This window comes from Petromyzon marinus, chromosome 57 (assembly GCF_048934315.1).
Source record: "Petromyzon marinus isolate PM22_M1 ecotype Great Lakes invasive population chromosome 57, UKy_Petmar_22M1.pri1.0, whole genome shotgun sequence".
NCBI classification, from domain to species: domain Eukaryota; kingdom Metazoa; phylum Chordata; class Hyperoartia; order Petromyzontiformes; family Petromyzontidae; genus Petromyzon; species Petromyzon marinus.
This window is the reverse complement of record NC_133723.1, coordinates 6,721,312-6,733,343: the sequence shown is the minus strand read 5'-3', so window position 1 is coordinate 6,733,343 and position 12,032 is coordinate 6,721,312.

The following is a 12,032-nucleotide window of genomic DNA, read 5'->3' as shown; positions in this document are numbered from 1 at the left end:
CCACCATCTATTGCGTGGTGAATGAACTTACGACTCTCGGTCCGAACAGGCAACTGGATTTACGAACAGGTTTGTACGTATCTGTGAAAGTGCATAACTCGAATTCCCATAAGTAGGGGAGTCCCTGTTGTTACTTAACGTCCCCGTGGCTTAATTTGTGTCTTCGATGATGAACCTTCTAAAAGAAAAAAAATCTGGCCACGTCTCGCACACCCCCCACAAAGGGCATCTCGCATCCCCAGGGGGTGGGAGGGGGGGGGGGGTGTGCACCCCCAAGTTAAGAAGAAGAGCCACTGCTTCAAAGGTGACTTGCGTCAAGCGAGCCCAGGTGTCAGCCCCAACCTTGTGGATTTTTACTCTGCGCCGGGCACCGCTATAACAACTCTCCTATACTTCGCTAGGGAGCTCCTTCAATTGCTCTTGTTGTTTGTTGTTGTTCCGATCGTCAGTTTTGGAGTTGACGGTGCTGCTGGTCCACCACGTCGCCACCTTCCCAAACTTGGGCCCGTCACGTGGGGGGGGGGCGAGTGGGGGGGGGGCGAGTGGGATGGGAGGGCGAGTGGGGGGGGGGGAGCGAGTGGGGGGTGGGTAGAGAGTGGGGGGAGAGTGGGGAGGGTACCGACTGCCGCTGCTCTGTCGCCTCCCCCGCTACGGCTGCTATCGTCTTCACTGTCGCTTTTGTGAGTGACATCGGCCCCCCCCCTCCCCCCGCCCACCGCTGGCTAAGGGTCAGGGTTCATATTTATGGATGGCACGGTTGGCTACGTACGGTGCGAAAGAAGTTCAACGTACACACGTAAAGGGTATGGGTTAGAGTCTCGGGTTATGGCTTAGGGGTTAGAGTTCAGATTTTTGGGATAGAGATTATGGTCATGGGTTGAGGCTCGGAGTTATGGGTCGGGGGGGGGGGGTCTTAGAGTTTAAGGTTAGGAGTTAAGGTAATAGTGAATGATTTAGGGTTATCGGTGTATGGGTTCGAGTCTAGGGTTAGGGGTTAGAGCCTCATCTCTTTATGATCGTTTCCGCTTTGCACGATCCTCAGTGGAAGTCTTTTGGGGTCCTGCTCTTCGGCATTTCGCTTTCTACAGACTTCAGATCTTAACGAATCAAATGCGTATAATGATTATTTTTATATATATAGCTGCAGCTTGCACTGTCATTTAAAGATGCAATGTTCAATAAAGGCACGTTTTAAAATCATTGTTAACACACCGCTGAGAAGAGTGCTGTTACTGTTTTATGCTGTGATGTAAGGCGCGTTGGCAAGTTATTGTGGCATTAAGTGCCATATAAATGCAATTCCGAATCCCTTTAATGGCAGATGATGTTTCCCGATTGATGACACAGACGGGCACGTGGCAGCATACGAGCGTTTTTACCCTTTCTGGCCATAATTCATATTATTGGTTCTTTCACGTAGAAGGGAAACAATAAAATAAACAAATATATATAAAACAATAAAATTCTCACGACCTTTCGACTGCAATACAAGCAATCATCGTCAGGTGTGAAAACCACAGCGATGATTGATGACGATTGCTTGTGTTGCAGTCGAAACGTCGTGATAATTTTATCGTTTCATATTTTTTTTATAATTTTATTGTTTCCCTTCTACGTGATGAATTTAAGATGTTCAAACACCAAATAGATTCCCTTTTGCAAGGGCTCAAGTCGTGCGCAATGATGTTTTCATACTTTAATACTGGCAAAACAACAAAGGTATCCCACGATATAAAGCTGCTCAGCCCCAGTTGTGCATGCTCTGACACGTGTTTTGGTGCTGTTCGCCTCTTGGCGTTGTTCTCTGACACTGGTGGTGGGATCTAGGCCATAGAGAAGACTCTCTCTGGTGTAAGGGGCCGTCCATGAATGACGTCACGCACCTGGGGGGGGGGTTCAGATTTTTGTGACGATGTGTGACGAGGGGGTGGGGGGTTTGAGAAATGTGACGTCATATCAAAATGCGTAACTTTAAATAAATATAGAATTGTTATAACAACACTAATTGATATAACAACACTCCTACAACATCAGAGTGCAGCGCCACATTAAATACGCACTACAATGACAATAGTTTAAAGCGATTTGAAGCATGTTTTATTTTAAAAATGGAAAAATGGTTTGGGGGGGGGCAGAGCTTTGTGACGTCATATTTGAGGGGGGGTCTGACTTTTTGTGACGCCGTGTGACGAGGGGGGGGGTCAAAAATCGTCCAAAATCGCGTGACGTCATTTATGGACGGCCCCTAAGCCAATCAGTTTTAAAGACAATACGTATAGTATAATTATCATGTTTGTTTGCACGTCCGCCACAAAGTACTGTGTGCGGTTAATGCAGACAGGATTCCTCGTAAAAGGGTTACCTTGGGTGTTTGGACATCTTAACGCAACAGGGAGAGGTCAAATATATTTTCTTACTTTTCCATACTTTGATACAGGATGTGTGAACACCGAATAGACACCCCTATCGCAAGGCATCAATTCTGCATCGACCACACAATACTTTGTGGCGAGACATGCTCAAGTTTGTGTGTCAAAGACAACGTGTGTGTTATCAGCGCGTGTTTGTTTGCTTCATTTGCCACAGGTACGTGTGGTTCATATATTTGGTGTTCGAACATCCTAACACAACTCAGAAAAGGGTAAATAAACACCTCTTATAATTATATATTTTTTTATTTCTCAGCATGAGCGTGTCGCCAGCGAGCAGCAATGCGAAATGAATTGTCGCCCTCTGCGCCACGCTCCAAAGTCTGTGCCCTCCCCACCTTCACCATCCACCCCCCCCCCTCCCATATCTAACCGGTGTGGTGAAGTATGGTTAAACAACTCCCAAGACCCGAACCACGTCGAGGCGAGGGGGGGGATTGGTAGGCCCTCATCCAGCAGTGGATTAACCAAAGGGCTGTCTGCATGCACGCGGTGCTGCCACCCGAGAACGCGTTGCGCGGGGAATGGCGCGCGTTGCCACGGTAACAATCCATCTCGACGCCGATGGATTGTTACACACCGCGCGTTGCCACGGTAACAATCAATCTCGACGCCGATGGATTGTTACACACCGCGCGTTGCCACGGTAACAATCAATCTCGCTCGACGCCGATGGATTGTTACACACCGCGCGTTGCCACGGGAACAATCCATCTCGACGCCGATGGATTGTTACACACCGCACGTTGTCACGGTAACAATCAATCTCGCTCGACGCCGATGGATTGTTACACACCGCGCGTTGCCACGGTAACAATCAATCTCGCTCGACGCCGATGGATTGTTACACACCGCGCGTTGTCACGGTAACAATCAATCTCGCTCGACGCCGATGGATTGGTACACACCGCGCGTTGCCACGGTAACAATCCATCTCAGCGCCGATGGATTGTTACCCACCGCGCGTTATCACGGTAACAATCCATCTCGACGCTGATGGATTGTTACACACCGCGTGTTGCCACGGTAACAATCAATCTCGACGCCGATGGATTGTTACACATCGCGCGTTGTCACGGTAACAATCCGTCTCGACGCTGATGGATTGTTACACACCGCGTGTTGCCACGGTAACAATCAATCTCGCCCGATGCCGATGGATTGTTACACACCGCGCGTTGCCACGGTAACAATCCATCTCGCTCGACGCCGATGGATTGTTACACACCGCGCGTTGCCACGGTAACAATCAATCTCGCTCGACGCCGATGGATTGTTACACACCGCGCGTTGTCACGGTAACAATCCGTCTTGCTCGATGCCGATGGATTGTTACACACCGCGCGTTGTCACGGTAACAATCAATCTCGACGCCGATGGATTGTTACACACCGCGCGTTGCCACGGTAACAATCAATCTCGCTCGACGCCGATGGATTGTTACACACCGCGCGTTGCCACGGTAACAATCAATCTCGACGCCGATGGATTGTTACACACCGCGCGTTGTCACGGTAACAATCCGTCTTGCTCGATGCCGATGGATTGTTACACACCGCGCGTTGTCACGGTAACAATTAATCTCGACGCCGATGGATTGTTACACACCGCGCGTTGCCACGGTAACAATCAATCTCGCTCGACGCCGATGGATTGTTACACACCGCGCGTTGCCACGGTAACAATCCATCTCGCTCGATGCCGATGGATTGTTACACACCGCGCGTTGCCACGGTAACAATCCATCTCGACGCCGATGGATTGTTACACACCGCGCATTGCCACGGTAACAATCAATCTCGCTCGACGCCAATGGATTGTTACACACCGCGCGTTGTCACGTTAACAATCAATCTCGACGCCGATGGATTGTTACACATCGCGCGTTGTCACGGTAACAATCCATCTCGCTCGATGCCGATGGATTGTTACATACCGCGCGTTGTCACGGTAACAATCCATCTCGACGCCGATGGATTGTTACACACCGCGCGTTGCCACGGTAACAATCCATCTTGACGCCGATGGATTGTTACACACCGCGCGTTGCCACGGTAACAATCCATCTCGACGTCGATGGATTGTTACACACCGCGCGTTGCCACGGTAAAAATCCATCTCGCTCGATGCCGATGGATTGTTACACACCGCGCGTTGTCACGGTAACAATCCATCTCGACGCCGACGGATTGTTACACACCGCGCGTTGCCACGGTAAAAATCCATCTCGCTCGACGCCGATGGATTGTTACACACCGCGCGTTGTCACGGTAACAATCCATCTCGCTCGACGCCGATGGATTGTTACACACCGCGCGTTGCCACGGCAACAATTCATCGACGTCGACTCCAGGCCTACAAGGGGCGATGTATCGATTGTTCGTGCAGCCGGTCGAATGTGACGAAGCGGGTTCTGTTCTTGTGCCGATAAGGCCGAAAAAAAATAGGGGATAACGGAGGGCATTGCCAAACGTCTGTGGTTGTTGCGCGCGAAATATGGGGAAGTGATGAGGTCAGACCAGTGAAAATAACCAATAAAAAATACGATCGACCATGAGCAACGGTAATCATGATGTCAACTCGTTATTCGACCGGTGCTTGTGGAGTACGGTTAATCAGCCACGCGTGTCGTCATGCAGCGTACACATCTACAAAGTGGTTGGTTATCTCGTGGTGGCATTCTTCCCCGTCCCACTGCTCAGAACTTGTCCAACGTCCCCTTCAGTCTTGATTTGCGGTTTGTTCCACCCCGATGAAGATCGCTCGTGTTGCGACGGAAACGTCGTGATTTGTTTGATTTTATTTCTACCCTACGTGACTTTACCGAAAGAACCAAACAGTATGAACAGCCCCTCCCTTAGTGATGCAATTTTGGTCGATCTCTCTTTTGCAACTCGGTTGCATTTTGATCGTCGTCATCAGCGACGGTGTTGTCCGCTGCTGACGGAAGATCTCCCGCGGTAAAAGCCATCGCTCTCTCGCTCTCTAGCTCTCTCTCTCTCTGTTCGTGGTTATCGCGCGCGCAATGGTTTACGATTCGTCGCTTTTCTCCCGGCTTGCGCGGTGAGCCGAGTTCGGCGAGTTCACCGAATTTATATCGAGTCCGCCGAATTTTGCCAAGTTCGCCGAATTTGCCGAGTTCGCCGAGTCCACCGGATTCGCCGAGTTCACAAGTTCACCGAATTTGTCAAGGTCACCGAGTTCACCGAACTCGGAATTCACCGAACTCGCCGAGTTCACCGAATTCACCGAGTTCACCGAATTCGTCAAGTTCACGAGTTCACCGAACTCACCGAGTTCCCCGAATTCGTCAAGTTCACCGAATTCACCGAGTTCACCGAATTCGTCAAGTTCACGAGTTCACCGAACTCGCCGAGTTCACTGAATTCACCGAGTTCACCGAGTTCACCAAACTCGGAGTTCACCAAACTCGCCGAGTTCACCGAATTCACCGAACTCGGAGTTCACCGAACTCGCCAAATTCACCGAATTCACCGAGTTCACCGAATTCGTCAAGTGCACGAGTTCACCGAACTCGCCGAGTTCACCGAATTCACCGAGTTCACCGAGTCCACCGAACTCGGAGTTCACCGAACTCGCCGAGTTCACCGAATTCACCGAGTTCACGAGTTCACCGAATTCGTCAAGTTCACGAGTTCACCGAACTCACCGAATTCACCGAGTTCACCGAACTTGGAGTTTACCGAACTTGCCGAGTTCACCGAATTCACCGAGTTCACCGAGTTCACCAATTTCACCGAGTTCACCGAACTCGCCGAGTTCACCGAATTCACCGAGTTCACCGAACCAGCTTGGCGCGCGGTGGTGGGGGGCTTCCTGCCCGGCTCGTTCCCTCCCTCCTTCAGGTGCCCACTCCATCGTGAGTCTCGACCACCTCGTCATCGTCCACCTCGTCATCGTCCACCTCTTACACCTCGTCATCGTCCACCTCGTCATCGTCCACCTCGTCCACCTCGTCATCGTCCAGTTCGTCATCGTCCACTTCCAGCTGGAGGCGTGGCTCTGCCCAAGCCCGCCACGGGGTTGCCCAGGGCCCATGTATGTAGCAGGGTGGGGGGGGGGGCACGGTGGTGAGATGTCATTAATAATAAGCACAAACTCTTTGGTTCTTTCGGTAAAGTCACGTAGGTAGAATAAAAAATAATAATAGATCACGCAATGGTCTTCAGGTGATTGCTTGTGTGGCGATCTTCAGGTGATCGCTTGTGTGGCGATCGAAACGTCGTGATCTATTATAATTTTTTTCTACCCACGTGACTTTACCGAAAGAACCAGAGAGTTTGGATTCCTGCAGTCACGAAAGCTTCAAATCAAGAATAATAACAACATTTATATAGCGGCTTTTCATCAAGCGCTGTACAGGGCACAGCAGTAGCATACACTCAGCAAAATATTTTTTTTATATTATAGACACATTTTAAAAATCCATTTACGAAATTAACTAAAAGTTGTGGAAGGGTATCTAAATATGTTTTAAGGCGTATTTTTTTTTAAATGCCCACAGACTTCAGAGATCCCTGCTACATCGTGAAAAAGCGTTCCATAGCCTGGGGTCTACACGGGGAAACATCTCGGTCAGCCGCAGACAGAAGTCTCAACCTGGGAATACAGAGAGAAGATCTGCATCATGCCCAGATGTTAGGGACCTTGAGGTGGATATGTGGGTGCAGCGTATCAATGATGTAGGCTGGGGTAAGATGATTCACCGCTTTCTAAGTCAACAATAGGATTGTAAACTGTATTCTATGTGAAACTGGAAGCCAGTGCAGGGAGGCCTAAACGGGAGTAATACGATGTGAAGAAGGTTGTTCTGGTGAACACCCTAGCAGCCGCAATGTTAACTTCCTCACCTGGTATACAGGAGGTCGTGAGTTCAATGCCGACCCTGACGCCTGCTGTGATATTTGGAGTTTGCGTGTCTCTCTCCCTGTGGTCGTGTGGATTTCTCTCCGGTTTTGCCCCCAGTGTTTAGAATAAACATCACCACGCGTTTAGAGTATTTGGCTGCTACCATAAATGTCTACATGATGATGATGATGATAAGCCCACTTCGTTGAGCTATCATTTGTGGCCAAGTCGCTTCTGAAAAACAGCTACGCGGTTCAGTGGGCCTCACCTGGTAAAATAAAAAAAATAGTTTAGAGTTTGTACGTGCATCTTTCGCACCGTACGTAGTCAACCGTGCCAATCAGATGCGCGTGCTGTTTGTACGTGCTGTCTGTCTGTGCGGTGTGTGTCCTGCGGTGCGTGCGCCGTGTGTACGTATGCGTGTTGAACTTCTTTCGCACCGTACTGCGTCTCACGGCTGTCAGTGGGGCCAGGAGGGAGATTACGATGAGAGCAACGGGGGACATTGGGACAGGGTGGCAGGGAGAGGTGGGGGGGGGACCATGCACGTGTTGGTTTTATTTATCCGGTTGCTCCTGTTTCACCGATTGATTGGGCTGACAACGCTTTATTAACGTACTAGTTCATTACGCCTGTCTTCGCCAAGCAAAAGTTCTCAATAAATGTAATAATTAACCTGATGTGATTTATTTTGTACGATTTTTTTTTTATCTACGACCGGACCAATGACAACTGCTCCAAACATTTGGTATTTTTCAGCGAGAAAAACACAAAAATTGTTGACGACTTGTTTAAACTTCTCAGATTTAAAGACGGACCCATCAGAAACCGCTCATTTTAAAGATTCTGTTCTTTTTTTATTAGAAAGAACAACAATTTATAAACTTAATAGTCTATGAGGGGAAGCTCTGCTAGCCTTTATCGTTTTTTTAATGATTCAGATTTGAACATCATAAAATGCGGATTTTTTCCATTAAAAACCGCTAGAATTCGAAATATCTCAAAAACAATAAAATATAGAACTTTACTTGCCGTCTCACGCTCTATCTATTTTGAACGGTTTCTGAATGACGCAACGCGCAAATATGTTTATGGGGCACTTAAACATCGAGATTTGGGGGCCTTAAAATGAAATATTTTGGATTTTTAGATGTTTCCTGTTGTTTGTGTCCTAAAAGCGACCCATGTATGAAAACAGTAGAGTCAACTTGCGGTGTGAGTGGACTAGTGGTCACGGGAGGTAATGACAGGGGAGTCAGCCTACAGTGTGAGTGGACTAGTGGCCACGGGAGGGAATGACAGGGGAGTCGGCCTGCGGTGTGAGTAGACTAGTGGCCACGGGAGGTAATGACAGGGGAGTCGGCCTGCAGTGTGAGTGGATTAGTGGCCACGGGAGGTAATGACAGGGGAGTCAGCCTACAGTGTGAGTGGACTAGAGGCCACAGGAGGTAATACCAGTGGAGTCCGCCTACAGTGCGAATTGACTAGTGGCCACGGGAGGTAATGACAGGGGAGTCAGCCTACAGTGTGAGTGGACTAGTGGCCACAGGAGGTAATGCCAGGGGAGTCCGCCTACAGTGCGAATGGACTAGTGGCCACGGGAGGTAATGACAGGGGAGTCAGCCTACAGTGTGAGTGGACTAGTGGTCACGGGAGGTAATGACAGGGGAGTCAGCCTACAGTGTGAGTGGACTAGTGGCCACGGGAGGAAATGACAGGGGAGTCGGCCTGCGGTGTGAGTAGACTAGTGGCCACGGGAGGTAATGACAGGGGAGTCGGCCTGCAGTGTGAGTGGACTAGTGGCCACGGGAGGTAATACCAGGGGAGTCCGCCTACAGTGCGAATGGACTAGTGGCCACGGGAGGTAATGACAGGGGAGTCAGCCTACAGTGTGAGTGGACTAGTGGCCACAGGAGGTAATGCCAGGGGAGTCCGCCTACAGTGCGAATGGACTAGTGACCACGGGAGGTAATGACAGGGGAGTCAGCCTACAGTGCGAATGGACTAGTGGCCACGGGAGATAATGAAGGGGAGGCAGTCTGCAGTGTGAATGGACTAGTGGCCACGGGAGGTAATAACAGAGGAGTCAGCTTGCAGTGTGAATGGACTAGTGGCCACGGGAGGTAATGACAGGCGAGTCAGCCTACAGTGCGAATGGAATAGTGGCCACGGGAGGTAATGACAGGGGAGTTAGCTTGCAGTACGAATGGACTAGTGGCCAAAGTAGGTAATGAAGGGGAGGCAGACTGCAGTGCGAATGGACAAGTGGCCACGGGAGGTAATGACAGGGGAGTCAGCTTGCAGTATGAATGGATTGGTGGCTACGGGAATGATCAAAAATAGGAGCGTGGCCAGGTGACGGAAGAGGACTGTGGAGTCTGCTGGTGGAGCGAGCGGTCTGGAGCCAGCGTGAAGGTTCGGGAATCGGGGCGTGGCCTCGGTCCGTATATAAGGGAGATGCGCGGGAGACTCGAGGCTGTTGCAGTGGGGGTCTCCGCCTGCTCGAGTGAACGTGTCTCTTCAATAAAGAAAACATCTCAAGAAAGTGTGTCAAGTTGTTATTACACACGTACCAAATTTCAGCTTTCTACCTTGCCGGGAAGCACCCTGGAGGTGTTTGAGACGCACCGATTACAGGTCTTTTAATTTACTTAGATAGCTAGATTAACGTATAGACGCAACGAACACGCCAGGCACAGAAAAGAGAAAAATAAAAACAAACTGAGTGACGTTCCAGAGGCAGCACCGTCACCCAATTGAGGCCGCACATTTGGAACAAATTTCACTTTTGATCGACTCTATTTGGCAAACTCCACACGAGTGACAATTCGGACAACATGCAACCTGAGGAAATGATTGCCTGGCAGCTGTGTTGTTCTTACAAGTGCTTCACCGCCAGTGTTGCCAAAAGCACCACGCCCGGCCGCCTTTGTCTCCCACTGTGCCGATGTTTTCACACATCGCACCAGGTGCTGATTTTGAGTCTGAGTCGACGTAGGGGAGGCCCAGGACGGGTTCAGATGATTATAATCGTCACTGGGTGCTGGTGGCCGTGAGCGGGAATCGAACTCGGGTCGCCGGGTTCGTGGTGGAGCGTGCTAACCGTGATGCCACCACCACCAACATCACGACACAAACAACCTCCTACCTCCTCGTGGTGCCGGACGGTAACGCTGTGGTGGGCAGTGCCATGAGGGGAGGGCCAACTCAGATTGGCCTTTCCCTTCATGGCGTTTGTAACCACCACAGCGGCCAAATGGGGGCTCTGGATGGGTGCGAGGGGCTGGTGACCCCTCCACCTTCAATTAACTACCACTAAACTACGATGTAAAAAAACTTATTAAGCTGGTGCCGGAGGCCCCGGGGGGACAGGCATCTATGGCGTCTCCTGGCTAAACCCCATTTGGCAGAGCCAGGAGACTGAATCCTTACCCTCGGGGCTCCTCCAGAAACAACAAAAAGTCACTTCGGATGGCCACGTGGAATGTTCGAACGCTCACTGCAGAGGAGAGACTGCTATTCCTCTATCGGGAGCTGGACCGGCACCTCCTGGATCTCTGTGGTATTCAGGAGGTCCGGTGGACCGGCTCTGGCTCCTGCTACCATGAGGGGTGGACAGTCCTCTACTCGGGGTAGGAGACTGCCAAACAACAGGGTGTGGCTCTTCCTATGAACAAAATAAATAAGGGGGCGTGGGAGCATGGCGGTGAGGTGTGGGAAGCTGTAAGCCCCAGGCTACTTTGGGCTCGCCTTCCCATCAACCGGAGGCGAGGAGTGGTGGTCGTGGTTACTTATGCCCCCGTCGAAGACGAACATCCGTGGAGGGATGCAGGCAAGGCCGATGAGTCAGATGCCTTCTATGACTTCTTGTCACAGGTGCTGGCAAAAGTGACCACCACTAACACCACCACCAACACCACCACCATAACCGACACCACCATCACCACCCCCCACCAACACCACCATAACCAACACCACCATCACCACCCCCACCAACACCACCACCATAACCAACACGGCCATCACCAAAAACACCACCCCCACCAACACTACCACCATAACCAACACCACCATCACCAAAACCACCACCAACACCACCACCACCAACACTGTAGTATCGGTCCGCATTGGCCACTAGGAAGCGGAGCGTCCACAGACATCTCGCTTCGTGACAAGTGACACAAGTGCCCAACACCGCGGTGCCTGCTGTCACCCTGCCCAAGCTTCTGCCACCCTCCGCTTAGCGGTGAACGCGGCACCGGCTCAACGTCAGCCTGCTGCCTTCATTCCCCCTCTCGTTTTCTCCTCGCTGCCTCTGAGTGCCCCCCCCCCCTCTCTCTTTGAGAGAGAGCGGTAGTCCGTAACACTGCGCAGCAGCGAGTTACAAGTTGACATAATTTTTTATGAGACAAAAAAAAATTATTGCTGATGGTGGCGCGTGTTTTTTTTTTGGGTTATTTCCACCGGCCTAACTTCATCACTTCCCCCATTCGCGCGCAACAACCACAGACTTTGCCAATAGCCCCGTCATTCCCTTTTCTTCCCCCTGACTTATCGGTCCAAGGCAGATCTTGCCTCGTCACGGATTGCAGCACCAAACGTTTGGAAACAACCTGGAGCGCATGATTAGCGCTGGATAGCAACCACATTTGCCAATGTGATTTGTAACTGTGATCCTTACCCACGTATCCACAGTTCCATTTTAATGTGCAGTTTTATTCAGGGGCTGTGTGC